The following is a 12,726-nucleotide window of genomic DNA, read 5'->3' as shown; positions in this document are numbered from 1 at the left end:
GGAGGGCAGGTGGCCAGGGTGAGCCTGGGTGGGAACGCCCCAACCCTCACTAGAAGGTGGGGGGACTCATGCACTCAGAACGTTGACTTCTCGCAGGTATAAGGATGCAGCAAGGATTCTTGTGGGGCGGGAGTGCTGGAGCAGGGAGAGCTGCGAAGGGGCTCTGTGTGAGGAACCAGGGAGAACGCAGGCAGGCAGGCAGAGAAGGGAGGGGACCTTTTAGCTCAAAATAGGGTGTTGCCTTATTTGAACTTTGTGCCATGTGTCTGATTACTAGTAATATAGGATATTTTCTCTTATGGTGATATGTAATTTTTCTTTTACTGATGCCCTTTGCCCAATTTTTTATATCTTATTCATTATTACGTTATTCATTTTGATGACATTTTTCTATATTATAGCCTCTTTGCAGTTATATTTGGAGTAAATATGTTTTCCAGGGTTAATTTTATTACTGCTTTTAACATATAATACTACAGTGGGGCCTTGACTTACAGTTTAATTCGTTCCGAGACAGAGCTCCTTAAGGAGCTCGTTAAGGAGCTCGTTAACTCAAATTACTCTATCAACTCAATGCAAAAAATCTGCCGAGAGACAGCTGGTATCTCAAAAAACTCGTTAGTCGGGACACTCGTAAGTCAAGGCCCCACTGTATTTTATAAAACTTTCCAGTGGAGTTTTGCATTTTAACAGAGAAGTGAGCAGCTATGTAGCAAGACCGGGTCACCCTGGGCCCAGTGCGGACACCGCTTGATGCTAGGCGTACAGGACACGGTTGACGATGCCCCGGGGGCTTGGCAAACCAGCTTCTCCCGGCAGGAAGGAAGCCTCGCTGAGCCCCACGCTGCAAACCATCGCGGCTTTGGCTTTCGCTGCCCGCACCACGGTGCGGCTGGAGGCGTGTGTGCCCCGTGGGGAAGGCAGGCGGCTCACGGAGCACAGGCGGCGCGGGCTCGGGGTGCAGAGGCCACGTGATCTTTAAGGCCACAGGGTCACGCACCTGCTCCTTGGGCGCACAACTGACAGCGTGGTCGGCCCTTCAAAGACCCACTTAGGCGCCCTGGCTGTCTGTCTGTGATGTGGGGCCGGGGAAGCCGCCTGCAGACCGGACGCTCTGCATGCGGTTCTCAGAGCCAGAGGCTCAGCCGCAGCCTGTCGTGGGGTGGGGGGTAGTGTGGGGGGACGGATGGCCGTCGGTGCAGTTGCTACCAATACATCCTGGGCTCTACTGCTCAGGGTGGAGGCATCCTACACGTTTCTCCAGCTCACTTAGTCATTCATTTAGTTTAAAATTGTTCATTGAGCACCAACCCTGTATGATTCACTGGCGCTGCGCCAGAGCTTGATGTGGTTTAATGGGGTAAAGTGATTCTAGAGACGGTTGGGAAGGACCTTCCGAGGAGAGGCCCATGGATTGAACACACACAGGTGTGCTGAGGGGGAACAGGCTCACTACCAGCACCTGGCCACCTGCACATGGATTTGTTACCCAGAAAGCCCAGCACCAGACCTAGTACATCCTGAGCGCTCAGCCAGTATTTGTGCAACCCAGGAACAGGCCTGGATAGCTCTTCTGAAACCAATCCCCTCAGAGCAGGAGGGTTTGGACCACACCTTCCATACTCTGTCCCTCCTCCGGGAGCCTTCATTTGGCGAGGCTGGGAGTGCAGTGTGATGATGTGTTAATGCAGTCACTCTGTGCAAGTCTGACTCAACCTCAAGGGACTTGTCAGCCACTCCCTGGAGGAGACAATCAGAAAAAAAACAAAACTGAAATGTAGAAAAATTTGGTAATTTTTCTTCATTTTTGTTTGTTTCCTTGTTTGTTTTAGCACCACTTTGTTGCTGTGTTACCAGCCTCGTTGTTAAGTAGAGTGGCCTGTGTGCCCAAACACCTGGGTTCAAACAAATCCTACTTGCTACCTGTGTGACCTTGAGCCAGTTTTTCCCTCTGGGAAATGAGGATAGTAAAAGTACCTACTATGCAGAGCTGCTGTGAGAATGAAGGAATTCGATGAGTGGAGAGGGCTACATTTATTATTATTATTATTATTATTATTATTATTATTATTACCAGCAGCAGCAGTGGTGGCGGGTACCAAGTCCACTGCTCCTTCCTGGGGAGTCTCCATGAGAAGGCAAGGATGCTCTGAAACTCCAGGTCACATCTCCGTTTTCCTGTCTGTGCGTCACGCAGCCCGACCTTTCTGGAGAAGTCTCTTGGTCCCAGGCCTGAGGCAGATGGTGGCTCTGTTCATATATAGACGGGACTCTGCTATTTTTGTTTTCCTGAAGGGACAGAGGTTGCCCTCACTGCAGTACAGGGATGATGTCCAGCTCCAAGGAGGATGGGCGGGCGGCTGAGCGAAGGAGTTGGTGTTCCGGAGCGAGGAAGCTTTGTCAGCTTTCTGTTTGCATGAGAGAGAACCGGGAAAGGAGGGAAGCGGGGAGGGGAAGGGACTCAGTGTTTCTCCTTCCACCTTGAGAAGCTGGCCTCACTGAGCCACGCCTGGTCTGGCCCGGTGGCCTTTCAGCACAGCCCTGCTATGGACATTTGGTCCATGTAACTTTAAACAAGTATTTCCCAAGGAACAAGGTGACTTTGTCCCCCTGCCCCCGCAGCCCCCCATTCTTCCCTTCCATCCTGCAAGCTGGGAGGTGAGCAGGATGGAGAGAAAAGAGCATTGTTCTTAAGCCTGTTTCACAGCTCTAAGACTGAGAAGGAAAACATGGAAAGGAAAACAGGAATTATTGTCTCCTCTGGTTTTTCTTTAAAAATATAAAAGCAATCCTGAAACTATGACCCAGAGCAGTGGTTGGCAACCGGTGGCCCGTGGACCACGGTGGTCCGTGAGGTCCAAAAGGTTGGCGACCGCTGATCCAGACAACAGACACTACATGCTTTCTTTCTTTCTGCACAAAAATATTTTATATGATAAAGAGCTAATATGCTAATTAGACCGACAGCACAACAGCTGTCGGAAGACTTTCCGGATGAAGCTGGGGTTGTGAGGGCCGAGCCCCTTGCACGAATTTCGTGCATCGGGCCTCTAGTTTTAAATAAAAGATCTGTTTTTCTAATCGCTAACAGCAGTGAACTGTTGTCATTCCTGAAAAGGGGAAGAGCAGGACCCAGGGGGGCTAATCTGCCTGACTTTGCCTTTTCAAGGTTGACTATCAAGTTCTTGGCTCTATGTCCAGAGTGATAGCTTAGGGCATTGCTGCCCAACAGAATTTTCTGCAAGGATGGCAGTGAGGAATAAGACGTGCATGGCAGCCACTAGCTATCAGACACTGCAAGTGTGGCTACTGTGCCTGAGGAACTGGGTTATTTTAATTTAAAGTCAACTCATTAAATTAAAACTAATGTAAAACTTTTAGATTTTAACTAATTAAATTTAAATAGCCACTGTACTGGATGGGGCTGGGGAGCAATGTCATTACACCTGCAAGTGGCACCCACAAATGCTGGCTGAATGCATGGTATCCACACAAGAGGGGAAAGGGAAGGGAGACAGTTTCAAAGTCCTGAGGAGCAATTTTTGTCTTCCACAGAAGCCTTGGAAGAAGAAAATATTCAAAGTTTATGTTTTTTTAATATTTGGGGTGACCATTTTTTTAAAAATATATTTTATTGATTTTTTGCAGAGAGGAAGGGAGAGAGATAGAGAGTTAGAAATATCGATGAGAGAGAAACATCGATTAGCTGCCTCCTGCACATCTCCCACTGGGGATGTGCCCGCAACCCAAGTACATGCCCTTGACCGGAATCGAACCCGGGACCTTTCAGTCCGCAGGCCAATGCTCTATCCACTGAGCCAAACCGGTTTCGGCTGGGATGACCATTTTTGCTCCATTTTTCTGCCCTGAGAGTAGTGGTCTATTTTCTTAAATAGGAAAGAGGTCAAAGACCACATTAGAACACAAAAGTATGTTATCTCCTAGCATAAATAATATTTCTACCTAGAAGTCCTTCCTTTAAGTCCCAAATTCCAGGGTAGGATAATTTATTCTAGGGTTCTGATGTGACAACCCCGGGACTTGGTCAGACCTCCAGTGAGTGAGAGCATTAGGAATGAACACTGGAGTGGCCATAAGGCTGCTGTCCGTGGCCAATGAGCCCCAGGGAACTGTGCAGATGGCCAAGAGCAGGGCAGCAACTGCAGCAATGGCATCTCTCAGGTCAAGGATAGCAGGTCCTATGACATAATGCTGGAGCATGAAGCAAATGCAGAGTGTAGTCAGAGAACCCCTGAAACCAACAAGCAAGATCAGCGTCAACCCAAGGACAGTGAGGACAAGTACGAAGGACTCACACTTGGATTTGGGCTCAGATCACATTTCTGCTGTGGAGGCAGGGGCTGTTAATAATCATGTTTGAACACCTACTATGCATGGGGGATGTTGCACGCATTATTAAGACTATAAGGCAGATGATATTATTCTCATCTCATGAATGAAGAATTAAGACTTAGAGTGATGGAAACAATATTCTCCTGACTCAGCTGCCTACTCCTTCTCAGGCTTCCTTTTGAAATCTCTTCTCTACCAGGTCTGTAAATGTTGGAATTCAGGGTCCCCTTCTCTTCTCATCCTCTACTCACTCAGCACAGTACTAACTGCTCTCTGGGATCTTCACAATTTCCTCTCCAGCCTGAATCTCTCCTATTCAAGGAATGGAAACCTTAACCAAGAGAATGGACAAGGAAGGAACTCACAGACGTTAATATTACATTTCTAATTTCTCAATTAGAAAAGCAGGAGAACAGACAATGATTTATAGGACTGCTTTGAATTTAACCAAGAAAATAGATAAAGGATTAACTGGCCCAATAAAGAAAATGGGAGAACACATGAAATTAAAAAGAAAATATTTTAAGAGGCCACTTTGCTCAAAGCTATGTTGGCCCTAAATGAAAAATAAAAATGTCAGGAAAATATTTATTATAAAATTTTTCACTATAAGAGACTATAATAACTGGGGTTACCAGTCTTAGCAAATAGAAAAATAGGACCTCACTTAAATGTGAATTTCAGGTAAATAAGGGTTATTTTTAGTATGTCTCATGAAATATTTGGGATACTTATACTAAAAAATCACTGGTTGTTTTCTGAAATTAAAATTAAGTTTTAAAATTTAAATGTCCTGCATTTTGTCTGGCAGCTCTACTAAAACTAATAAATTACCTTGGAGCTATGTGAAGAACTTGTCAAAGGCTGAAAAAGCATCATGGTAAGATGTTTTCAGGTGAATGGTAAGAGTCTAATTCAAAGGATACTTTAACTCTACTTAAACTATTCCACAGTATAAAAGATTAACACTCCTAAATTATTTTTATAAAGTTCAAATACACTGAAACTAAGTCTGATGATAGTAAAAAACAACAGCTGTGGACACATCTGTTAGGAATATCCATGACCAAACCTTAACAGTGACATTAACAGATATAGGGGAATGATATTTTTTCTTAAAATTGACTGACTTTTAATGAAAAAAGTAACTGAAGAAATTTATCAAAAATGATTTTACCAAGTTTTCTGTATTTTTCCCGTTTTAACATGCTTATTTATATTATGTACATAATTCTAAGTTATAAGTCATTTGTATAATAGATGTTACTTTTTGGAATCATATGAAATTAAAACTCATTATTTTGAAAGCACTTGTAATGCTATTAGATAAGAGAAAAATATGAGGCATCAATCCTTCATCCGAGGACACAAAATTATGACTATTTTTAGACAATGTAGTTGTTTACATAGAAAATGAAAAAGATTCAATGTGAGGGAATTTCATTAGCAACAGATAATTCAGTTAGGTGGACTGGTTTCAAAATTCATATCCACATTCAGTAGCATTTCAATAAACAAACAGTATTTAGTTATTCAATATAATAAGGCAAACTATTCTATCTAATAAAAGAGTAATATGCAAGTTGACCATCACTCAAACACACAAGATGGCTGCTCCCATGTGGACACAAGATGGTCCACAAGATGGCTAGCAGGGGAGGGCAGTTGGGTGGGACCAAGCCTGTAGGCGAGGGCAGTTAGGGGTGACCAGGCTGGCAAGGGAGGGCAGTTAGGGGTGACCGGGCCTGCAGGGGAGGGCAGTTGGGGCAATCAGGCTGGCAGGGGAGAACAGTTAGGGGCAATAAGGCCAGCAGGGGAGCAGTTAGGCATCCATCAGGCTGGCAGGGGAGCGGTTAGGGGCAATCAGGCAGGCAGGCAGGCAGGCAGGTGAGCAGTTGGGAGCCAGAAGTCCCAGATTGGAGAGGGTGCAGGCTGGGCTGAGAGCCAAGCCCCCCCCACTCCCCACCCCCCCATGCACGAATTTTGTGCACCGGGCCTCTAGTCTCATTTATAATAGTAAAAACTAGAACACTCCCTGGCCCGTGTGGCAGGATTGGTTGGAGCATCGTCCTGTACACTCAAAGGTGGCAGTCAGGGCACATACCCAGGTTTCGGGTTTGATCCCAGTCAGGGTGCATGCAGAATGCATCTGATGGATATTTCTCTCTCCCTCTCTCCCTCTCTCTCTCTAAAAACAAAACAACTGGAGAGCATTATGCTAAGTGAAATAAGCCAGTCAATGAAGGAAAAATACCACATGATCTCACTCATTCATGGATAATAGAGACCATTATAAACTTTTGAACAATAATAGATACAGAGGCAGAGCTGCCTCAAACAGATTGTCAAACTGCAGCGGGAAGGCCGGGGAGGGTGGGGGGGTAGGAGGGAGGGGGGTAAGAGATCAACTGAAGGACTTATATGCATGCATATAAGCATAACCAGTGGACATAAGACACGGGGGTAGGGGAGGCCAGGGGATTGTCAAGGGCGGGGGAAAAAAAAGGACACATATGTAATACCCTTTGTAATACTTTAAGCAGTAAAAAATAAATAATAAAAAAATAATAAAAACAAAACAAAAACAAAACAAACAAAACAAAACAGAAAAACAACAAAAAACCCAAACAAACAAAACAAAACAAAACAAAACAAAAAAACAAAAACATCCAGGTATATACAAAACCTAGATTTTTTTCAAAATAACACTTTCTTGAAGGACATAAAATTGGATAAATGAAAAGACCTATCATATTCTTCTCAGGAAGACTCAATCTTATAAATACATCTGTTTACCATAAATTCATGCATAGATCCAATGTCATCTTCTTCAAAATACCAACAGTAACTTTTATAACTTGGCAACATAATATTACTATTATCTGGAAACATAAACTACATTGATTCCTGACCAACACTTTGGGGGAAGATACTCAAGAAACTGTTTACCATGTTTACATCTAGACAACAGAAGTGAGGGATAAGGAGTTAAGCCAGTGACTTAGTTTTTTATTTTATAACCAACTATACTATTTAAATTTCAGTAGTTGCACATATTACTTGTGTGAATAAAATAGCAGTTGTTTATTTTATTTTATTTTTTTATTTTTTTAAAATTAAATCTTTATTGTTCAGATTATTACATTTGTTCCTCTTTTTTCCCCCCCATAACTCCCCTCCTCCCAGTTCCCGCCCCACCCTCCGCCCTCACTCCCCACCCACTGTCCTCATCCATAGGTGCACGATTTTTGTCCAGTCTCTTCCCGCATCTCCCACACCCCTTTCCCCCACAAGAATAGTCAGTCCATTCCCTTTCTATGTTCCTGATTCTATTATAATCACCAGTTCATTCTGTTCATCAGATTATTCACTTGATTTTCAGATTCACCTGCTGATAGATGTGTATTTGTTGTTCATAATTTGTATCTTTACCTTTTTCTTCTTCTTCTTCTTCTTAAAGGATACCTTTCAGCATTTCATATAATACTCGTTTGGTGGTGATGAACTCCTTTAGCTTTTTCTTATCTGTGAAGCTCTTTATCTGACCTTCAATTCTGAATGATAGCTTTGCTGGATAAAGTAATCTTGGTTGTAGGTTCTTGGTATTCATCACTTTGAATATTTCTTGCCACTCCCTTCTGGCCTGCAAAGTTTCTGTTGAGAAATCAGCTGACAGTCGTATGGGTATTCCCTTGTAGGTAACTGAGTTTCTTTCTCTTGCTGCTCTTAAGAGTCTCTCTTTGTCTTTTGCTCTTGGCATTTTAACTATGATGTGTCTTGGTGTAGTCCTCTTTGGATTCCTTTTGTTTGGGGTTCTCTGCCCTTCCTGGACTTGTAAGTCTCTTTCTTTCACCAGGTAGGGGAATTTTTCTGTCATTATTTCTTCAAATAGGTTTTCAATATCTTGCTCTCTCTCATCTTCTGGCACCCCTATAATTCTGATGTTGGTACGCTTGAAGCTGTCCCAGAGGCTCCTTACACTATCCTCGCATTTTTGGATTCTTTTTTCATTTTGGTTTTCCGGTTGGGTGTTTTTTGCTTCCTCGCATTTCAAATCATTGACTTGATTCTTGCACTCCTCTGGTCTGCTGTCGGGAGTCTGTATAATATTCGTTATTTCAGTCCGTGTATGCTTAATTTCTAGTTGGTTCCCCAATATAACATCGAGGGTCTCATTAGTTTTCTTGTAGGTCTCATTAAGTTTATTGGCAGCTTCTAAACAGTTCTTGAGAGACCTTAAAAGTGTGGTTCTGAACTCTATATCTTCCATTGACAATTTTGTCCTGTTTCTTTGTCTCCGCATTTTGTTATGCTTCCTTGGTGCACCCCCTAGTGGTCTTTGTGCGAAGTCTTATAGTTAAACCTTGATTGTTGTAGCTAATACCAGGGAGGGTTTGACCTCCAGGCCAAGTGGCTATGAGAATCAGCTGTGTCAGCAGTGAGAGAACTTCTGTCCTCTAGGGAGGTGCTAATCTAGCCTTTGCCTGAGGCTATCCGGCAAATGCCTCTGTGCAGGGCTTGGGCGGGGCGGGTCGCACAGGATCAACAGGGTGGGCCGGAGAGAGCAGTTATGGCGGCTCTCAGTCCTGTCCCCAGGGGCTCTGCCTCTCTGAGTCCCAGCACCCGCTGCAAACCTCGGAAAGAAAGCTGCACTCGCTCTGACCGAAGCCAGACAGTCCCGCTTCTCCCGTTTGAGTCTGGGTCCCTAAAGACTCGCCTGTATCTGGAGCTCAGAGTCTGCGACTCCCTCCCGATTGAAAACGCCAACCGCGCCCTCCGCCGCCAGCCCGCTCGCGCACTCCGCACCTCAGAATTTGACTTCAGCACTGCGCCTCCTCTGAGTGTCCGTATGCATTTCTCTTTCCTCCTAGTTGTAGGACTTCCACTCAGCCAGCATTCCTGTGGTTCTGGGTGATGTCCATTCAGTCTTTTAGTTTCACTTTTGAAGTAGTTGTTCAAGGCAGCAAACTCCGGCGTTAACCTATGCCGCCATCTTGGTTCTCTGATCTCCAGTTGTTTATTTTAAAAGAACATTCCTAGTTACGTAAAGTAGTGATGGCTAACTCTCACAGCTCCATAGACTCACTCAGGAAGCTCTAACAGCACACAGTGCTCAGACCTCACCGTCAGATTCTCATGCACTTGGTCTGAGATAGGACCCAGGCCCTGGTATTTTTAAAAAAGCTCCCAGTGATCCTCATGTGTAGCCAGGGCTCAGAGTCACTGGGGTTGGGACCAGCATTAAATGTGGGTGCGTGCATGGACGTACCAAGTTATGATCCAAGCCAAGGCATATCTCTTTTTGTGGGATGCAATAAAAACATGACCCAACAATTCAAGTCATGCTCTATTTTTATTTTCAGATCTTTTATTTTTTTAATTTTTTAAATATATTTTATTGAGTTTTTACAGAGAGGAAGGAAGAGGAATAGAGAGTTAGAAACATCGATGAGAGAGAAACATTGATCAGCTGCCTCCTGCACACTCCCTACTGGGGATGTGCCCACAACCAAGGTACATGCCCTTCACTGGAATAGAACCTGGGATCCTTGAGTCCACAGGTCAATGCTCTATCCGCTGAGCCAAACCAGTTAGGGCTATTCAGATCTTTCTCAAAGTTGAGAAAGCTATGAAGTTGCTTCTGATGATGGGTGTGTGTGTAATGACTTGTCTACAGAAAATGGAAAATGAAGAAAAAAAGGATTTGTGGGAACATTTTTTTTTAACCAGCTCAATACTACTAAAAAATGGAGTATGTAATATTGAGTTTAAGGTTTTTTAATCAGTGAGTTCTTTATTTATTTATTTCTTCTGAAGGAAGATACTACAATCTTCCACACAGAATATAGATTGAATTGTGAAATAAGTTTCCATCAGTCCCAGTTTCCTAAGAGTGAGCACAAATTTCAAATGACTCCTCAAGTTTCAGACAGCTACCCAGACATGCAAATTCAGATTTTGAATAACTGTTGTAGACTTTTCAGTTTAAGAGTACTTTCCCAGAACTGAATAAATAAATATCACTTTTCTTGAAACTGTGCTTCCTTTAAGTCTTTCCACCTTTTTATCAGACATATTTCATCGTTCACTGTGGCACTAACAAATCACATTATTAACCTTTTGCTGTGAGAATTATTAGTTGAATAATTTTTTGCATGGAAGGATTACCAAGCATAGCAATGTGAAAAATATTCATATTTAAAATTCTTATATATGTGTAATAAATATTAGAAAATGCCTGAGCTAAAATTAATGCATCTGGCAGTATTTAATATTACCTGCCTGATGATAATTTTACTTAATCACATTAAAAGTATCGTTGATTACTTTGGATTAATGCTACTTAGAATCTGGAGGTAAAAAAAAAAGTCCAGACATTTCCAGGTAACAGATTTTTAAATTGCTAACATCAAACTGGTTCTCAAAATAATATTCCCACTCTTGAGCCAGCCAGTTTGCAACATGTACTGAGAGGCACCTCTGTGTAAAGGATTGTTCTAGGTCCCTGTAGAAGACCATCGCTGCAGCTTCTGATGGCAGAGCAAGAACAAAGATCTAGAAAGAATCACAGCAACACCTGTGCAGGTATGTGTCATGTAAATCACACCTAAATGCCAGGAGATTCCCTCCAACGGTACCACCTGACCAAAACTATGTGATTGGTAAACCAGCAAGGTCACGTTCCCATTACCAGAGACCCTAGACTTTTGTCTCCTTATCCCCTCCTATTCATCTTCTTATTTTGCCGGGGTCCAACCCCAGCAGGTCCAGGGGTCCCCAAAGGTGTGGACGGAGTCGGCGAAGAAGGAAGGACACGGAGACGGCGTTCAGTTGATCAGCAGCCTAGCCAGGATCTCTAACCAGGATCTCCAGCCAAGTTCTTGTCTGGATCTCCAGCGAAGTTCTGGTTAGGATCTCCAGCCAGGTTCTGTGTCCATGTTCTCTTGCTAGGTTCTCCAGCCAGGTTCTGTCCAGGTTCTCCAGTCAGGTTTGGTCACCAGGTTCTAGTCAGGTTCTCTTGCCAATTTCTGTAGTCAGGTTCAGTCCAGGATCTTTTGCCATGTTCTCTCCAGTGAAGTTCTTCTGTCTGTAGATTCTGTGTAGGTTCTGTCTTCTGAGTTCTGTGTTCTAAGCTCTGTATTCTAAGTTCTGTGTCTTGCTGTCTTATTACATCTGTATTTATACCAGTTGATTCAATCCTATCAATCTCTATTACAAAGGTTAGGGCGTTTCTTATCTCCATTCCAGGGAGTAAAGATTATGTAGCTTAAGCATGATTGTTCGTAGTTAAAGTGATTAATTACCCGCCTGGCACTTAGTTAAGAGGTTTTATTCCCTCCCTAACTTCAGGGAAAAATCCCTACCTGGGGAAACAACCTTTCTCAGAGAGGTGACCTTGGTTAAAACACATAGTGCCAAGAAGGTGAGCAAACATATTAAGAACAGTATGCCATATATGCCAGGTCCCTTGAAACAGCAAGCATGGACTGGCTCCCGGCATTATTTTATGCTTATGGTTCATTCTCTGTCTCCACCACTTGAGTTTAAGCTCTACATAAAGAGATATTTTTATTTCTTTATCCATAGATGCATTCTAAATACATGGCACATACTGGGCTCCCAATAAATATTTGTTGAATGAATAGATTTCATAATTTTCACAATGAACAACAATATGGATATTTGCCCGGGTGAATTTTAACTTTCCCAGCCTAAAAGGCACCAGTGCGTGTGTGTGTGTGGGGGGGGGGGGGAGGGGGCGGGGGGGGGGGAGGAATCTATTCTTAAAAAAATAAAATAAAATAAAAGAGTAAAAAATGTCAGCTATTTGTTCTGGAGGATAGAACCTGGGACCCTTGAGTCCACAGGTCAATGCTCTATCCGCTGAGCCAAACCAGTTAGGGCTACAAATTGGTTGAAAAATGAAAGAAAAAAGAATCCATCACTAACACCAAGTAACCTGTCTGTGTTTTCCTTTAATAAACTGATTTTTGACTGGCTTAGCTTTCTTTTTTGTTGGAGAACCCAGGCCAAATGAGATTCGAATTGCTTCTTCTTGGGCAGAACAAAACTAAACAAAACCAAGTCCTCATTGCCTTGTGAAGCGAAGTGTCAGAGCAGACCCTCACCTCAAATAATGGGACAGTTTATAGAGAAGCAGCCGCCTCTGCGGGAGCACGTCCCACACCCTCCCAGTCACGGAACTAGTTGACGAAGCAACTCAGGCACCTTGGAGAACCTATCCTGTAAACACACTTTTTATTTCTTTGTTTTTAAAAAATGAAACTTGAGCTAATCATAACCAGTAGTTCTTGACATTATTTTCCTACTAAGAGACCTTTGAGACCCAGCATTTCACAGTAAAATACAGGC

The sequence above is a fragment of the Myotis myotis genome, unplaced genomic scaffold (assembly GCF_014108235.1).
Source record: "Myotis myotis isolate mMyoMyo1 unplaced genomic scaffold, mMyoMyo1.p scaffold_m19_p_9, whole genome shotgun sequence".
NCBI lineage: Eukaryota > Metazoa > Chordata > Mammalia > Chiroptera > Vespertilionidae > Myotis > Myotis myotis.
Note: the sequence above shows the minus strand (reverse complement) of the source record.